Consider the following 5693-nt stretch of genomic DNA (forward strand, 5'->3'; position numbering starts at 1 on the left):
ATTATGTAGAACAAGTTTAACCTATAGATCAGTCCATTATACTAACAACACAGGGGGGAACACATTTACCTGGAGACCTGGAAAAAATGGTTCCCCACATGTATATCACTGTGGGTGTAATTATAAAACACTACAGTGATGCTGGTGATGTATTTACGTGTTGTCAGTATGTAGAACAAGTTTAACCTATAGATCAGTCCATTATACTAACAACACAGGGGGGAACAGATTTACCTGGAGACCTGGGGAATATGGTTCCCCACATGTATATCACTGTGTGATTATTCTTTTTTTATTGCAAACTACAGGCACACACATTTTAAGAACAAAATATTTGTATTAGAAATTAGTGTTAACTAAATTATGCATATATTACAATTATTCAAATATATAATAAAGAAATCCACCTCACTGCAAAGTAAAACTGAAATACTTGAAAAAATTACATATTTATAACTCAATAAAAATAATTCTTTAAAATCTAAATTAAATAAAATCTGAAATGTGCAAATTTATTTGTGGATGGTGCCCTGGGAATGACTAGCATCCCATCCACAGTGCACTCCTGCCGTACGTCCAATTTCCCCAGGAACAGTTCTGAATCCACCACGGCCATGACCAGGATAAAGCAGTTACTAAACAGAAATGAATAATTAATTTACTATCTACTTTTTAAATATACTAAAAGAGCAACATAAAATAAAATACAGCAACAAGCAAACTTTTTATAAATAATGTCCCAGTTAACCTTGGTCTAATCTTCAGTGCATGCAGGACAGTAAAAATCTTCATCTACTGGTGGGTTGCCAACACATGACTGGTGGTACCATCTGTCACATCCATCACAGGCAATCTAAATAATGACACAGTCCTTCAATTGATAAATAAAATGTCACAAAATAGTTTTATGGTTACATTAGACTTCTCAATTACAAGTCAATTACTTGTAGTGTACAAGCATAGTGCAATGAAAAAGGCAATAAAATTAAGGCATTATTACTATTTCTTTTTTGTTCTTAAACTTTTTTTTTAAACCTTTAAAACAGAAATGTCTCATTACCCATGCAGGTGTCAGCCCTGGATCACTTAGGTTGATGTCTTCCCCACAGAATCGACAAAGATCACTCAAATCTTCTACAAAATTGTATAGACTATAAATCAGCTCCAGACTGGATCCATTTTAGAGTATATACATTTTACAACTGTCAATAGCATCCATAATAACATAATTGTTTTTAAATCTATCTTAAATAATTGTCATTTTTATAACTAATAAGAGTCACAAATAAGTCAAAAGACTAATTGGAATTACCAAATTTTGGCATTAGATGCCCATACTCTCGTTAATTAATTAATAGTAATATAAAATACAGTCTGCTTAAACATACAGAACAACATTTTTCATTTTTTGTCAATATGTAATGCACTGATCAAATGAAAAATGAACTTCATAACCATTTCATAACTGTAACAGTTCCATCAGCAGCATTTACCTGATTCCTGTATTAAGGTCACTGCAATTTTTTTCCTAAAGAGGTTAACTGCCTTTTCTGCATTTGAGAAGCTGATAGGCTGTTCTGTCAGGATTTGTTCTGCAAACTTAAAAGTGTTTAAAATTATAATAGCGTTATACGTTTATTACAGCCAAATGATTTAAGTTATGCTTACCTTGCATACAAAAACACCACAAGATGTGCCATCACGTTGCATTGGGTGAGGAACAGTGTCACACGTCCACCTTGAAACTTTGCATCCTCTATTCCTCATAAAGGCTCTATAAAAACACTGATTTATGTAAGATTTCAATTATTCCCACAGCCAACATACTAAAAGTGCTGCTTACAATTCGTTACCTTGTGGTTTCCAGGCACTTGTTTACTTTTTTTTGGGACTCTCCCAGGGGATCCAAAAACAATGTTTTCTTTTTAGATGGATAAATGGCCTAAAAACGAACAATTCACAACGTGTACATTAGTTTGTGCATACCAAAACATGCTTCTTTGGCAGTGTTTATAAAAAGATGTTTTACTCATTGGTGTGTCAAATCTTTTAATGAGCATCTGGGGGAATCTGCCACAGTTCTTCTGGGTGCTCTGACTGGCTCCTTTTTTTGTAGGCAATTATAATATATTTTTTGCCTAAAGGGTGGTCTGTTACATTGCTTTCTTTACTAATATGCAAAAAAGAAGTGTAAACACAAATTTTCAAAGAGGTGCATAGTGGGTCTAAGTAGAGCTAGAAATGGTCTTAAGAAAGAATCTTGAGTCATAATTGTGTTTAACAAGTTTTACCTGCACCTTTTTCCGTCCTTGCTTAAAGAACTGCAGTTGATTTGCTGGAATGGAGACGAATGCAGGTAAGGTGCAGCAAAGGACGTTATTAGAAAAAACAGGGACTCAGAAAAGTTTGAAAGAAGAAACGGGTGAGAGTGCAAATACAAGCCTCCTACAAAATGGGACATCTGAGAGGCAGGAATGCTGGATGGTAGCACAGGAAGCTACTAAGAGGGTGCAGAGAGTAAACAAACAAAAACCGACAGAAGAATAGAAGAAATAAAAAGAGGTGAGAATATGTGAATCTGATGCAGGAGGAAGTGGCTAAGGCCTACAGAAAGGAAGGCAGGTGAAATCATTAGACTGGGGAATAGGAGTGAGGGAGGTGTGATGCAGCAGATGCTGGGTTAGTGGGTACCCTGACAGCAGTGTACTTAGACTTTCAGAAATCCATTTGTTACAGATTTAATCAGGTTTGTTTCCCAGTTACTATTAATGTGAGGTGTATTTATGGATACTCACAGCAATAGTCCAGTGATTATGTTCATTTATGACACCCAAAAGAACCTTATATTGGCTTGGATCACACTGAAGTTGAATAATAAAAAAACAGATTAATAAAAGCAATAAAGAATACAAGCAATATAGCTCAATAAACACATTTGAAATTAGATTAGGAAAATGTTTTATAAAAACCTACATAGACTCAGTTTGAAATTACCATACCTTTTTTAGCATTTGATATGACCCTTGCCATATTTTGGTCATTGCAAAGGTGTCAATCATGTAAGCCTTGCCCTCGTGCTCCTGGTTATGCTTCCTCACCAGTGTAAAAATGTATGAATTAATAACCTTTCGAAAAATCAAACAGAATAAACATTTTTTTTATTTTTTTTTATATGATATTTTATAGACTGAAAGAATATTGTACCTCGCTCTCCAATTCTCTGCCAGGTCCAAGGTGTGCTATGTCCGTCTCAAAGATTTTATATGGTCCAATTTTGGCCATCAGGACACAATCACTTCTACCAGACCAAACTGCACTGATGACTGCCAAAGTTATGAAAGAGATAAATAACATTAATCCCAAGATTTTTTTGTTCAGAACTGGAAAATGTACATAAGTTAGCTACATTTCTCAGCAAAGAAAGTATTTTAAATACACAGTATGAAAGTGATCTATTTGCTATTCTGCTTGCACACAGAAGAATTGGTCCTCCGCATGTAACCCATCCATGCAGTGAAACACACACACACACACACACACACTAGTGAAGTGGGCACACATGCCCGGAGCGGTGAGCAGCCTCCACAGCGCCCGGGGAGCGGGGTTAGGTGCCTTGCCCAAGGGCACTTCAGCCGTATCATGACTTGGCGGCACCGGGAATCGAACCGCGGACCTTCCGGTCGCAAGGTTGGTTCCTTAAACACAAGCCTACGACTGCCCCTTTGTGACAAAAGGTCATTAAAAATGATATTTTTTTATGCAGTACTTTATTAACATTAGTACTATTTTTATAAATCAACTTACTATTCTCAAGATCACTGTAACATGTGATAGATTGAGCACTGGCTGTGCTTGGGACCAGTGGTGCTGTGCCTGGGACTGGAGATTCTGTGTCTGGGATGGGAGATTCTGTGTCTGGGACGGGAGATTCTTGGACTGGAGGTTCTGTGCCTGGGACTGGAGATGCTGTGCCTGGGACTGGAGATGCTGTGCTTTGGACTGGAAAATCTGTGCCTGGAACTAGAGATTCTGTGCCTGGGACTGGAGATGCTGTGCTTTGGACTGGAAAATCTGTGCCTGGAACTAGAGATGCTGTGCTTTGGGCTGGAGATGCTGTGCCTGGAACTAGAGATTCTGTGCCTTGGCCTGGAGAGTCTGTATCTGGGACCAGAGGTGCTGTGCTTGGGACTGAAGGGGCTGTGCTAAGGACCAAATGTGCTGTGCTTTCTACTGGAGGTGCTGAACTTTTTGAGTCTAACATTTTGAGTCTGTGGGGAATTCGAGCTACTTCCTCCACAACTGGAATCAAGTGATCCAGACTAATTTTTGTGAATTTCCCACCTTCAGCATTTACTAAATTAGCACTTTTGCCTTGTAAAGAGGTAATTGTGAAGGGTCCCAGAAAATCTCTCTCTAACTTCCCTCCTTTCCTCTGCTGACTTCTGATGTTTCTCCTCAGCACCTTTTCCCCAGGAACAAAAGTGTGAGCTGCAGCCCTGGAAGCTTGCTTTTTGGCTTTTATTTTGTCCCTTGAGGCTTGCATATTTTTCTTTACTGCCTCATATACTTGGTCCTGCAACTGTATGGCAGACAGGACTATCTCTGCCTGAAGTACATCTTCCACTGTTTGATTGACCTAGGCAATAAAAGTAAATTCTATTTGTACAAACTGTGATATAAAAAAATATTTAAACAAGGTATAAGCTGTGTCCAAATTCAGGGGCTACATCCTAGGAAGGCCAAATAGAAATAGGATTTCTTGTTTGCATCACTGGCATGCAATGAACCTTGGCAAATGTTGACTAGCGAAAGATCCACCCACTGGATCCTTCATTGTCATGGAAAAGTAGGAAGCTTTTTGAAATGGGACAGCCTAGTCATGCAGCTGTGATGCAACTGTTCCTCAAATGCAGCCGCCAAAGGATGCAGCCCCTAAATTGGAATGCAGCTATAAATACAGGTACAAATACAGTACTATGCAAAAGTCTTAGGCACATGCAAATAAATAGTAAAAAAGTTTTTAATATTTGAAAAAAAAAAAAACACCACAATGAGCAAACAGTAAACAGTAATAAACTAAAGAAAGTTTGGATTAGGTGTGACTACACTTTGCTTTTTTGTTAAATAGTCGTCCCAGGTTAAGATGATACAGTTTTATTAAGGAATTAGATGATCAGTTTTTCTGGAGGTATTGACTGTCACACTTGCTTCTTCCTTTTTTTAATCTCATTTAGTAGATTGCTTTCTTTACTGACATACAATTTTTTTCTGTAACATTACTATTATTATTATTATAATTATTATTTATAATATTTGTAAATCTAAAATGTTTTTGTACGGACTCGATAAAGCAGGATTCATAAAATAAATGTCTATAACAATATTTGTACTAAACACAACATATATATACTATATACTTAAGACTTCTGCACAGTCATGAATATCATTGAAAAAAGTTACCACAGTGAATAAACTTACACTGAAAGATTCAGGTACTTCAGAGAAGTAGCGTGCCTCTCTTCCAAACATTAGGTAGAATGGTGAATACTGTGTAGTCAGTTGTTTTTTGGTTCTGACATTGAACAGCACTGCATCAAGATATCTGTCCCATATTTGTGGTTTGTCCTTGCACAGCTTCCCAAGGGTTCTGAAACACAAATACTACATTGAAGGTATATGGCAACAGCTCACTA

The 5693-nt window shown here is 37.3% G+C and overlaps 1 long non-coding RNA gene across 1 annotated transcript; it reads right to left on the reverse strand.

The window, feature by feature from the left end:
• Positions 1–454: 454 nt before the first annotated feature.
• Positions 455–2863, reverse strand: LOC134314457 (uncharacterized). Its single transcript, XR_010012385.1, has 7 exons — positions 2796–2863; positions 1854–1942; positions 1669–1774; positions 1494–1599; positions 1061–1134; positions 749–853; positions 455–635 (listed from the first exon to the last, which is right to left on the reverse strand). It is a non-coding gene; the product is annotated as an uncharacterized LOC134314457 (long non-coding RNA).
• Between the last annotated feature and the right edge of the window lie 2830 nt (positions 2864–5693).

Source organism: Trichomycterus rosablanca, chromosome 5 (assembly GCF_030014385.1).
Source record: "Trichomycterus rosablanca isolate fTriRos1 chromosome 5, fTriRos1.hap1, whole genome shotgun sequence".
Taxonomy (NCBI): domain Eukaryota; kingdom Metazoa; phylum Chordata; class Actinopteri; order Siluriformes; family Trichomycteridae; genus Trichomycterus; species Trichomycterus rosablanca.